Here is a 14448-nt window from a genome sequence, read left to right on the forward strand (position 1 = left end):
TTTTCTGAGTTTTCTGAAGACCAATCATCGAACGTAGACTCGTCTGATGAAAACTCCTCGGATAGTGAGTTTTCTGAGTTTTCTGAAGACCAATCATCGAACGTAGACTCGTCTGATGAAAACTTCATGGACAGTGAGTTTTCTGAGTCTTCCCAGCCCCAGTCATCCAATTTAGTATCATCTAATAACGACTCCGAGTATTCTCTAGTTCAATCATTAAGCAATTTTTCCTCTCACGAGTCATCGTCCAATTCATGCAGTGCTGACATACATAATGACAACACAGAGCCATCCACTCTACGATCGATGGACACTCATTACAACGAAAGGCAGAATGTCTCAGAAAATCAAGCCACTGAACATGATTAAAGGCGTATACTTCGATTGCCAATCCAAGAGACTGGGCAAGACGATGGCCATGATGATGATTTTCTCTTCGACGAAATTAATTGGTTGTCTGATGATGACGTGTCTCCTCGTGAATTGTGACAGTTAATATAAGAATTGACTTATAAGACATTTAAAATAGACGTCAAAAGAAACGAAGTAGTAGTTGTTGTGGTTTTGGGGGTGTAGTTCGTTAACAAAATTAAAACAGTCTGATGTAGTGTAATCGTTGGGTATGACAGGGTTAAGTAAAGTGCATAAGCACTTGGAGAGATTAAAGTTATATGAGTTGGTGGACGAGACTATAGGTCGAATGGGAGGGGCATTATAGTTTTCTCTATGTGTATGAAGTTTTTGGGGAGACCATAAAAGCGAGTTAGTTGTGAGCCTCTAAGGAAAAAAAGATTTGGCTTGAATAAATTAATTTCTTTTTATTTTTTATATTTCATGTCAAATGTTTGTGGATGCATATTTTCTTAATGCAAATTTTGATAGTATTTTGTTATCTTAGTTTATGAATATTTTAATACACATTTCAAATTAGTATGTGCTAGTCAATGTGTAATTCATTTAATTCAATGAATTTCATTAAAAATATTAACGTGCATAACGAATGTTGGTATGTAGTTAAGCCAACTTAAACTTGTATTTCATATAAAACGAATTGCAATCGTTTTCATGTAAACAAATGTAAAAGTAGGTACGCTAAGTGTACGTGTGGTAGCTTTAAAATTAGAGTAAAATGGTAAATACATTAGTGCAACTACAAACTTCTTTTGGCAAAGTGAAATAGAAATCATCAAGTTTTCAAAAACTCCGAGAGGTTACCAGTATTTCATCAGTTGTCTAAAAGCTCATCGTATAATTGCAGCAACTTAAAGAGTCATTTAAATTAACATTTAACATGGTTAAAAACTGATGAAGATAAGTTTATGAACTGTCTATACATTATGAACATTGCTCTGTAGAATTTTAATGAGCTGTCTTTGTAGTGTACGACTTATAAGCTATGGTGTATGACTAGCACATGAACCGACTTCGTAGTTTAATTGCTTCGAAATAGAATAACCTCATGATGGCTGTAGACACGTTACTCTTCTCAAATAGTAGTCTACTGCGCAACTCCAAACTAAAAAAGTGAGCTGCCTTTGCCACTTAACCGATAAAATAAAGTTAAACAACAATTCGTAACATTAACACCAAATGCGCTTATATTAAAGAGATTTAGCAAACACGACGTATCGTCTAAGACGTCCTGAAAATGACGTAAAAATGGCGTGATTATCCGATATATGGTTGGAGCCACGCCATACTTACGCCATTTTCACGGCGTCTTAGACGATACGTCATGTTTGCTAAATCTCTCTTTTGACTGGTTGTCTTCTTTCGCTATAACTAATATTCGTCACGTTTTCAAAAGAGCAGTAAGCTAATTGTCATTCAAAGATTATTGATGTGTGTACTACGTAACTAATGCACATTGATGGTGGAGATTAAGTAGAATTTCTTGATATATTTTTCGACAGATCCCAATAGCAATGTAATTGATTGAATACTACATCCTGTTAATACATTTTTATTTTATGAAAAAATGTTATTCCACCAACAAACAGTGAAAAATTGTGAAGCACTTGCTTTTATTAAAACAATCTTACACTCATTCTTTTGTTCAATAGTTTTCATGAAAATTGAGCGTCGACAACAACACTACACCAATTAGAAGAAACTACGTCGTAAATGACTCATTTTGAACTTCACTAAGTCGACTTTCAGGGCATCTCCAAGCATTTAAAATTTCGTCCGTACTTACATCAGATTGATGACGTCATAGTACGTCAATTAACGTCAAAGAAAAACACAAGAGTCAAGAGAAGGTACGTTTGTGTATGAAAAGGCTATCAATATATCATTAAAACGAAAATTCCTTTATGCGTTACAACATTCAACTTAAGGCAATAATTTTTCCCAGCGTTTGCATAGCCGCTTTTCACTTTTCACAAGCTTATAAAAACCGAGTTTATGATCTGATCTGCTCGAGAGTTCTAACAAACGTCTCCGCGACTTGCACATGTCAGTGCAAGTATGAATAATATTTTTCCGTCTTTTAATACTATAACAATAATGCGAACTCAGGTTTTGATCAATTTTCGCACACGTTGTGTTGATAATTTTCATACCATTTTATACCATTTCATATCATTTATACAGAGCAAAAATTATGAAGCGGGTGGGGAGGGGGGTAGGGAGTGTCATACCCTGAAAAAGTTATTTGGATTTGCAGTCAGTAGAAGTACGATGTACGGATTAGTCTGAAGGAAAAAGATTTTTTGACCACTAAACAAAACAATACATGAACAGTGTCACAGTGCGAAGAGAACTGGGTCGATTACTGTGTGATTACTTTGAGATTACCACGATATTAATTAATAAAATAACACATCCTTGAAAATTGTCTAGGTTTCGTTCTATAGTGTATTCGGTACAAGTAAGTTGACCAGTTGTTCGAACGGATTACACACCCCCTCCCCCCTGATGAACTGTGTAAGGACGGCCTGCATTTAAATTTAACTTTCAAAAATTATCAGTCATACATTAAGTCATGTATTAAGCTGATGAAACTTTAGACCACGTTAAAACGGAGGAAAAAATGAACTAACCTTTGATCACCAGCTGTGGCGACAGACCATCGTCATCGACAGTTTAAAGAACTTGAAACACAGGCCAGCCATGTACAACAAAGCCATAAACAGAAAACCTTTCTCAAAACATTATTGGGATTTTAAAACGTTGATAAATAATTTACATTTGACGACTTCACTATGTCTCTTGCAGCTGCCAGCAAGTAAATCAGGAAAAAACTTTCTTGCAAGCAAAATTTCTCAAATGATGCAACGCAAAGCGCGCAACGTATTTATATAAGAAGGTCCCACTACAAAGCAAGGGAAATTGAGTTCAAGTACTTTTGAAGGACTTTCAAGGATGTACTTAAAACAATTGAAGGCGAGTAAAAATTAATATTGCATGTAAAACACAACAACAAAAGAGCTCAATATCAAAAATAAAATCAAAGAACTTTTTCAAATTAATGTTGTCTTTTCATTTGACGTGAGCCGCCATGTTTGTAGATTAAAATGTTAACTTTATTAACGAAAAGTAAACTAGACACAGAAATTTGACCGAAACACTTAAAATTCAAGATCTTTAAGTACCACTTTATAAATTTATGACTTTTTAAGGACAACGAAGTGTTGTACAAACCTTGTTGAACTAAGTATTAAAACAACTTCATGAATTCAGTCTTGTTTATACACAACAATTCGCATTTCTCTCAAATGACATACATGAGTGTACTAACGTAAAACGAACGTGAGATGAATTATAAGAAATAATTCATGAACCATTCAACCCTTACCTGAACAAGAAGCCAAGTGTGTGCAATATTTTGCCATCGCTCGCCCTCAACCATAAACCATGCACATGTTCGTGAAAAATTCGACAAATTACTTCAGAAAAACATATCATCCAGGTTTGTTAAACGACGTATTTCAATTCAACCGACATAAGTAAAGTTTTCCCGTATATTAACCTTTACAGTTTACACAGATACTTATGGGAAAATGTCGTTTGTATTTGAGAAAGAAACTAGCATAAAGTTTACATGAAGTACTGCCTGAGGCAGTGTTGCCACTCCTATTTTTTACATTTCACCATTTTGAGCAATGGTGAATACGTTATACTATTTTGCTTTCCATTTCAGTACGATGGATGTTTGTAGGGTTTGTTTAACATTGACCTGATGTGGGTTGCTAAATGTCAACTAGAAAGATAAACCTGTTCATTCTTTATAGATAAAAAAATGAATAACAAAAAACAGGGTCGGATTAAGCCCATGCAAGACAAGGGTTTCAACAATTTTGAAACTAAAGTCTTTGGGCAAGATAACATGCGCTAAAGCGCCTGACTTATTTACATATAATTACATGTGCACTAGAATAACATTTTCATACAAGTGCCCTGTAGAGTACAATAAGATGTCTAAATTTCATTCATGGGGTTTTTTTACCAATTTGAAAAGACTATAATCTTTTCAGCAAGTCCTTTAACAATAATTTCTGTATTAAGTATCTATCCTTCTATAAAGCCTTCCTTTTAAAAATGGTCTCCAGTCCAGATGTGCATAAAGAAATTGCCATGGCAAAACCTTTTGAAAAGATTGCAAGTACGATAAAGAAGATGACCTTTTACATGGCAGAAATTCATATGATAACATGTTCCAAATTCAGCATTACGTCCTTAACACATTGATATATATATAACGTCAGTGTGTGGTATATGTCACGAAAATTGTCACTTCATCAACATTCAGGTATTAAGGCAAAAGAGAAGCCGCAACTGCGGCGTTTACTTGTTAAGATTTGCATAATTGTCTTGTAGAGATTGGCTATTGTTAAATATGTAAATAATGTAAACCAAGAAACTCCGGTATGTGAAATTGTTAATACAACATCTAATTTTGTTGTATTTTAGGAATAAATAAAATACTTAAATAAAGATAGAAAACGTAAACAGCTTTTTAAAGAGCTTCTTCAACACCCAAGTTATGTTAAGTTAAGTCAAGTTAACTAGTTATGTCAGTGGATAATGTCATAACTTTTCATCCAATCCACTAAAATTAATATATGCTGAAAGTAATCGTAGTATGTTTCTCTATCTTATGAATCTTGTTTAGACTTTACTTGTTAATGCAAACAGCAACCAACATGGCAAAAATTTCAATGTTTTTCACCTCTTAGGGGAGTGTTATCACAAATATTATCATTACGTCTTAGAGCACATTTAAGTAAGATTAAAAGTATGTATTCAATTCGTTATTAATAACAAGTTTGCTGCATTTAACCCACTCAAAACCGCTGATCGAATGGACTGGATATAGCTTCTACAAAATGTATAAAAAAAGTAAATCAAACATTTGTAGGTAATCATGCATCTAACATTGTGTTTTGCACATACATTTTAACTTTGAATATAGCAAAAAAAGCAGCTTTTTGTTTGTGACTTTTCAATGGTATTTTTATTATGTCATAAAATGCAGCATTAATTAAGTAAAATGAAATTACAATGTAAAATACATTAATCCACGAGTGAGAATTCCTTACAATTGATGATTCTCTATACATGATACAGCACGGAAAAACATGATGTTTAATTGCTTTTGTTTGAAATGGCAGCGAAACTTTTTTAACAGTGGGAAATTCAATCAAACAAGTACTTAATCATTTCTGATTGTTATGCAAGCACAAACACGTCAATGGAAGGAGCACCTTTCTTTTTTGCATAGAACACAAAATATCCACTTCTTTTTTTACACACTATATGTGTAGCAAAAATGAGGTCTAATCAATGTATGGTACATATTGTGCATGAATCAAAATTTGAGGGCTTTCAAAACTTTCTACCAACCTCAACTATCCAACATGGATAAAACAATGCGAATCAATTGGACATGAATTAATCTTGATAGCCGTAAAATATTGTCATCAACATGTTTTAAAAGTTATTTATGCAAGAATCTCTCCCAACTAACAGTTTAACCCTTTCCGTGTTTTTTTTCGTTTATATTTTTAATAAATCGTCTTTATTACTCGTGCTTTGTAACGGCACGAGTAGAGGTTTCGGCTGTGGTTTCGGCTTGCGGTCCTTGCGGTGTCGAGAAATCAAATTTTTGACCCAGAACGCTTTGCGCTCTTACAATATGGCGACTGCAAGGAGTGACAAAATATAATTATATACATACAACATTCGTATACGTTTACTACGAAGCGCTATAGCAAAAATATATTAAGAGCTAAGGAAAATTGATAAGGACTTGATGAATAAGACGGAGAAACTTAAAACCGTTCAGAGCTAAATAGATTGGCACATCTTGAATAAAGCCCTCAAGAAGAATGTTGACAAACAGTGTAACAAAATATTTTCGACACACCCTGAGGAACTCAATAATTTAACCAAAAACATATAAAGACACTGTCAAAAGTTTATCATCGGCAAAACTGAGTGAAGAGGAATTTGATACTTTAAAAAACGGTCTTAATTTCAGCATCAAACCTCGAAAACTCCACTCTTCTGACATTCTGGCAACATTCGCACGAATCCATTATACATTATGAAATAAACTCTTCAAGCAAGAAGACTACTCAAACTTAAAAACGGAACTTGGATATTAGGCACACACATACGTATCGTCCTACCGCACAACACATAAAGATCTAAAGAAATACGCATCATCCTACCGCACAACACCTAAAGATCTAAAGAAATACGTATTGTCCTACCGCACAACACCTAAAGATCTAAAGAAATACGTATCGTCCTGACGCACAACACCTAAAGATCTAAAGAAATACAACATTCTACGCAACATTCGAAACAATGATGATTTCTTTGTCCTTAAACCTGACAAGGGCAATGATGTTGTCATTTTACACCGTCAGGTATACATTAATTCATCCCACACCATCATTAGCAATACATCTAAAATCAAGACACTTTCCCGTGAAGATTTCCCGTGAAGCAAAACTACAACGACTACTACGTAAATTAAAGAAGAAAAACTCTATTAGCGAAAGATTCTTTCAAGAAATGTTTCCCAGAGGTTCGCACCAGCTCCATTATATGGTCTTTCTAAACTCCATAAACTAAATAATCTTAATGACATACCTCCCATAAGACTCATATAGTATCTTCAATTAATTCATATAACTACAATCTAGCTAAATAACTCAGTCACTACTCCAACCACTCATCACTAACTACAATTCTGCTAAAGATTCTTTCGCCTTTGTCGATGATTTTTTATCCTTTAACACGAACTCTCCACATGACTCTAAGGTTTTATTTCTTATGACGTTGAAATTAAGCCTTTTTGCGAAGATACCACTCAACGAAACCATAGATAGTCTATTAGTATAGATTTAATTTTTACTAACAACCCCACATGTTGAAAATGAACAAAACAGAACTCAAACAACTTTTTGACGTCACTACTGCCCAGACTCATTTTTTATTTGAAGGCAAATACTATGACCAAATTGACGGGGTAAACCTTAGCGCCCATATTAGCTAACATTTTTATTGGTTTTCAAGAACGAAACTACAACAACGAGCATGGGCGTCGTGGTGGATAAACTTTTTCAAAGACCTTGTTACTAAAGGGATTTTAGACACAAGTAAAAAATTGCATGTCGAATGTCTTAGGTTTTTATTTATTAATGTAATATAACAAATTCTTAATGACGTTAAAGAGTCGTGGAACAGTCATTACGTTCGTAGGTCACGGTAAAGTACAGCCCACGGCATACCCAACCAGCTGTTCTTTTTGCCCGAGTCTGTCTTCATCAGGACATTCTAGAGACTGTGCACCATATTAAACTACCAAATGACGACGAATCTCGCACATATCAAGAATATTTTGGCTATATAATTTTGAATAACTCAGCCATACTTGGATTGGAGGATCCGCAGAACTGGAGAGAAAGCCTGGTAGTAATTCAGAGATTAACAAGAAGCTGAGTAGCTATTAAACTTTTTTTTTGGAACATGAACTAAAATATTACAAAACAAAAACTTTGTGTCTCAGGTTGCATACACAGTATGTGGAATCTTTTTTTCAAGGAGGAGTAAAAAAATTAACAACATTGATTTCATATGCAGACGTCGCAGTGGATTGGAACTCCCCACAGAACTAAGGCTAGGCTTACATTGCAAAACACTAAGTTACATTTTAAAAAATATTTCATTCACAAACAAATGCTACGATCTTTTGGGAACTATCAATGACTTATATTGCTTAATGTTTATATATATTCTTGAGATAAAACATTCCTAATATCTCCCTAATTATAAGATGCAACAATGAAATAAACGAGGGGTGTCCACTCTAGCGAGGGAAGTTCATACCAGCGAACGACAATTACAGCAGAACATAAACATAACGTAGTTTATCTTAGCCAAAAGTTTGAAAACGTCGTAACAAAGTTTCCAAGTAAACTACAACATGTCATACGGTTTTAACTATAAAGTAAGCTACATTAGCAGTTATACCAAGCCCATTTCAATGTCTGATTGAGCCATGATACTGCACCATTCTTCTCGAAAATCGCAAAAAATATCGTAAATGGTTGGCAACTCTATAAGAGCACCACAAGTATGAAATATAGGTCTCCATGAGGTACCAGTAAGGGAAGTGAATGCAATTTCAATTGCTTCACATAAAATTACATCAGATCCAGTTAAAATTTTTAAGAATTTAGCTAGTCTGTTTGCACCCAAATCTTTAATCTACCTTTTAAGCATCAGTTTTTACATCGACGTTTTGTGTACTAGGATGGAGTGACTCGTACATCTGAAACAGGCCGTCTGTCGACATAATGAGTGGTTTTAGCAAATGCAGGACGTCACCCCAGCAATCAGCCACGTACCGGGGTTTTTACACAAGATCTTTGTGAGCAATTTCAACAACCGATTCTTTAAAATTTTCATTAGTTGCTATTTTTTTGCACACAAGTGCTGTTAAAAAATACTCTACATCTTCATCATCAGCTGCAAGAGAATGAGAAAGTACGTTTTCAACCACAATAGACTCAGTGGTTGGAATACACTTCATAAAGAAACCTAGGTACATATCTTCTGAAACATAATCTTCGCCAAAAAGGCAGGAGCACAAGAAATCTCGCGATATTTTGCTTGGAAAATTGCGCTCTTGAGTATAAACTTTCACAAGAATTCTAGCTATCGCTTGCCGTCGTGACGAATCACTGGGACTCGTTCATCCTCGCCTAACATAAAACCATTATATATTTCATTCCAAAACAGAGAAAATGCTTACCTGACAACGCCGACTGCTTCAACTATTTCCTCAACACCTCTGGAATCAATCATCTTGACATCCACACACTTCTTTAAAATATAATCTTTTGCAAAATAGTGCAGCAAGTCAGCTTTCACGTTACAACTATGAATAAGCAATATTTCTCTCTCCATAACCTAATTTGCGATACTTTCTTGGACAAAGGTAGCCCCTTCAGAATTTTCACATGCAACATACAACATTTAGGGGCTGATTACATGGAGCAATTTCAGCCCAGGCTGAGTTTCAGCAAGGCCATCCGGCCTGAAGTTTTGTGTGATTATATGATCAATTTCAACCCGGTCAAACGGCCAGGCTGAATGTCACAATGCTTGCTCAAGCATGCTCGCAAGATGTTGTTCAATTTAAAACAGTTTCAAAGAGTGCAATGCAAACCATTAAAAACATGGCGGCAAGAAAATGGACGAGCGCTGTATTCTTTAACACTTGGTCACTACCTTATATTTTAGCGAGACGAAATCAAACTGCCTCAATTTTCCATGGTTAAAATCAGAAGTATTGAACTTATCAACCTTTAAGCAACGTCTTAAGTTGTCCAGCTTTTTGCAATTTTTGACCCATCGCAAATATCTTGTTTTTCTCACTCAATTTTCCCGGAGGTTTTCGTCAACTCCGAGAACTTTCAGAATATAATACATTTTTGTTGTTGTTAAAAACATTAATATTGCCACGCATGCGGGAATTATAAATTCAGTAGTGGTTTGCCCGGGCTGAATTATAGCCCGGATAGCTCAAACCGAGTTGAAATTGTTGTCATGTATACGCGCAGTGGCGTGGTGGCAGGGGGGGTAGCTGTTGACTTTGGGGGACGCTGAATTGAATACGAGTCATCAAGTTTTAAAAATGGGCTATAAAAAATGAAAAACGCATTTGAAACAGAACAGTTATTTTTGCAGTTATATATTCAGTGAATGAAGTTAACTTTAAGGAATTAGGGAAAAAGTAGACAGACCAAAATGAAACCTTGTAAGGGGGTTCGATTAAAGAATAAGATATTGACGAACATTCTATAATTAGATGTTTCGTTTGTGGCCACAACGCCTGCGTGATTTGTCACGATGACTGTAGACAACATACATGCAGGGGAGAAACTAGAATGCTATTTTCGTAATATTCATATATTCAGCTTGCCTGTTGATTTCTATTGAATTTAACATCGCCAACAAAAGAAATCAACAGCAAGGCAGAGCTGAATATATGAATATTTACACCACCCAATTAGCATTCTAGTTTCGCCTATGCATACACGGCCAAATTGTCCTCTTAAGGGCAACAAGGCCTTAAATGTGTATTTTGCCTATCTTAATCAATGTTTTGCTTCCTCACAGACTGTAATCGTTACTGGCATTGTCTCTTATTAACTGAGCGTAGTAATATATTTTTTAAAAATGACAGTAGTGCAGTCATTGGTAAATTGCTATCATAATGCATAGTCTAACATGAAGTAGCCCTTAATGATGCCGCAGCATGTACTGCATTGTTGGTATTGTGTTATTTACATTTTCATCATTACGACGATTCATTTGTCATTTTCAATAGTAAAGCAAGTTATTATACGGTAAAACTTTTAAATCACTTTAAGCTTCTTCGTAAATGTTCAAGATTCATTTATCCGCAGTTATCGAATGTGCATAACAGCATACATTTAATTGAAATTAAGATATTTTTTAAACAAAAACATTTGAAGACCAATTAAATTCATGTCTCAAAATGCAAAACTCTCATTTTGAGCAGATGTAATACCGATGTAATTCACACAACAAACATTTCATTTGATAATTCCGTTTGTGTTGGGAAGTCTACTTTAATATTATTTAATGTATATCATGGATCATGGTGCAATGTTAAAGACTAACTGCAATGTCTAATTCTTTCAACACCACAAAGAAAAAAAGTCGGGTGCTGAGTATCGAAGATTAAAGAAAGCTAGACAAGAAGAATTTTCAAAACTTCGAGGAGTTTTGCTTGATTACTTTAAACCTATACAAAATGACCCACCATGCATTTTGTCACAAACATCAAAGGAGTTAGAATTAAAACTCAGGGAAACGCCGAACATCAGTGAAGACCTTAAACAAGTGCATGCGCAAGAAAAATCTGAGTCGACAGATGTAAACGATCAAGATGAGCATACTTTCAAATCAATCAAAAGCAATGATTCTGTTGGTGAATTCCTTGATATTGACAGCTTTGTCAATTCAAATCAACGTAAGGAAGGCGAAGGCATCTCAGAATCTGCTGAAAATGAATTGAATCGAAATATTTCTATTGATACGAAAGGAAACACGTTTGATCCTGGGACAGTTGTTGATCTTAATCTCAGCATTGGCGAAAAAAGGCGTTTACATAAAATGAATCCATGCCAACCATCCCAGTTTGTTTTGAAACAAAGGAGGATAGTACAAGGAGATCGCACTCGCTATTGCTTCCAGCAGGTTTTTTCCCACGATGATGGAACAAGACGAAAATGGATTTCCTATTCACTAAATGAAGACAGCATGTTTTGCATACCATGCATTCTGTTTACAGATGTAACGTCTAGGGGAAAAAAAATATTCGGTCAAATCAAGGAAAAGCTTTTGCAAACATTGGTTTCTCCAAATGGAAAAAGCAGCATATTAGAATTCTGGAGCATGAAAAATGCAATTCTCATCTAAACGCAAAAGTTGCAGAAGCTCTTTTCCTTCAAGAAAACTCAATATCGGATCAGTTTCATCACCAGGGGAATATCGAGTCTGAAAGACGTAAAAAGGAAGTTGTTTTAAACAAAACAGTTTTGAAACGTGCGATACATGTTATTATGTTTCTTGGAAGACAAGGGCTTTCCTTTAGGGGTCACTGTGAATCACTGAAAAATTTCTATGTTAATACAGGAAACTTTTTGGAAACGCTTAAATTATTGTCAGAGTACGATAAACCAATCAATGAGCATCTTGAGAAAGTTCGTGATCACCAAGTGAAGCAATCGATAAAGGATGGTGGTAAAACTGATGAAAAAAGAATCAAAGGACGTGGCTCATGGCTAACGTTTTTGAGCAACGATATTCAAAATAAGTTAATCAATATAATTGGTAAAGAAATATCTTCTGTAATTGTACAAAAAATACGCAACTGCAGAGCATGGGCATCGATTGATGATACAACACCCGATATAACTCATACAGAGCAATTGAGTATATGCGTAAGGCTTGTTAATGAAACTGGCGAGTGTTCTGAACACGTTTTGTCATGCCAAAAAGCAATTGGAACAACTGCACATGACCTATACACTGCTATTGCAACAATATTACAATTGCATGGAGTTTCATTTGAAAAACTTGTTGCCCAAACGTATGACGGAGCATCCACTATGAGCGGATGTTATAATGGTTTGCAGGCAATTGTAAAAGAGAAAATCGGAAACGGCATTATATTTGTTCACTGCTATGCGCATACGCTAAATCTCGTCTTGTCCGATTCAGCTTGTGTTGCTATTGATGTCATTACTCTTTTTGACTCTCTCGAAAAACTGCACGTTCTCTTTAATAATTCTCATAAAGTACACGAATTGTTTCAATTGGTTCAAAAGAATGAAAACCTCAAAATTTTTTCGATTAAACGTCTTAATAGGGTTCGATGGAATGCAAGAGAATTTTGTCTAAACGTATTTCTTTTGAGGTTCGAGTGCATCATGCGAGTGCTCCAAAAAGTAGCTGAGGAAAGATCGTTCACTGAAAGTCAGCGAGCAACTTCAAATGGATTGCAAGCAGCTTTTCAGACAAAGCAATTTGTTGCGACTGCCTGTCTTTTCCAAGAAACTTTTGGAATTACTGGACCTTTAAGTCGATATCTACGGAGCGTAAATGCTGACTTTGGAAAAGCAATGGATATGGTTGATAGCTCAATTTCTAGAATTCAAATCATACGTGACAAACCAGAAAAAATCATTGAAATGTCCGATTCCTTTTGCGTTAGATGTCGAATGGAGGTCTCACGACCTCGTCGTCGACGACCAATGGACGGAGAACAAGCCAGAGATGATTGGCAGATTCACCAAAAGCACAATGGAGGCGAGACACATTTTATAAAGTGCTAGATTCCATTCAATCTTCAATGAAGAATCGTTTTGAAAAGAATCGACCACTAATGAATTCATTTGCTTTATTCGCACCCAATCAATTTGACGAGCTCTCGAGCAAGTACAAGACATCTCACGACTTCAATCTGCAGTGAAAGCTTTTTGTGATGTGTATAAGATAGATCCCCTAAGATGCGCTACTGAACTGTTAAGCTTTGCAGAAACATTTAAAAAATTTCACTGTTCTCAGTTTAAAAGTTGACACAAAATGTTGATCTTTTTTTAGACTTTTGGGTCCTTAAAGATTGGTTTTTTCGCGTATGATGGTGAGGTGCTGTGATTGGGTCTAATTCACCTAAATTTATGCGAAAATAATTGTAGCCAATCTGCAATGCCTTTAAACATTCAAAAATATGATGAATGACAGGGTAAGTGTCCCATGCATTGGTTTTGAAAAACGTTTTTTACAAACTCTAACCCCAATCTCACTTATTAGTAATTATAAAGTATGGTTTTACCCATAAAGTTGGTAGTAAATTTTAACACCTAATTTAATTCACACCCGGGTTATGTGCATCCCTTCTCATTGAAGTTATTTAACTCGTCAATTATACTATATGTAACTACCAACTATTGTACCTGCGAAATAAACTATACAGGCTTACAGGAATGCTACTCGATGCTTTAAAAATGTTAAACAGAAAATTTGTAAATATCAGTAAATTAGTGAAGCAGGTGTTTCTCTAAAAGACGAAGCTCTGTCATCACGACTTCATGGGAATGGAAGCAACCACTACATTTTAAGAATTTGTCTTTAATTAGTTTAATTTTACACAAAGCTGTAAACAGCGTTGAAAACACTTTTAACTAGGTTGAACGTGATAGGGTATGCATTGTAATACCTTCGATAACAAATGTCTTCGGGAAAATATTTGCTCAAAATGCAGATGCTAAAAACAACTAAAAACATTACACTTCACACTAATTCACAATGACAATACACAATTGACACCCACACATTACAACTAAAAACATCACACCTAAATCACACATCACAACTAAAAATAAAATATTTCAC

This window comes from Xenia sp. Carnegie-2017, unplaced genomic scaffold (assembly GCF_021976095.1).
Source record: "Xenia sp. Carnegie-2017 unplaced genomic scaffold, XeniaSp_v1 HiC_scaffold_21, whole genome shotgun sequence".
Classification (NCBI taxonomy): Eukaryota; Metazoa; Cnidaria; class Anthozoa; order Malacalcyonacea; family Xeniidae; genus Xenia; species Xenia sp. Carnegie-2017.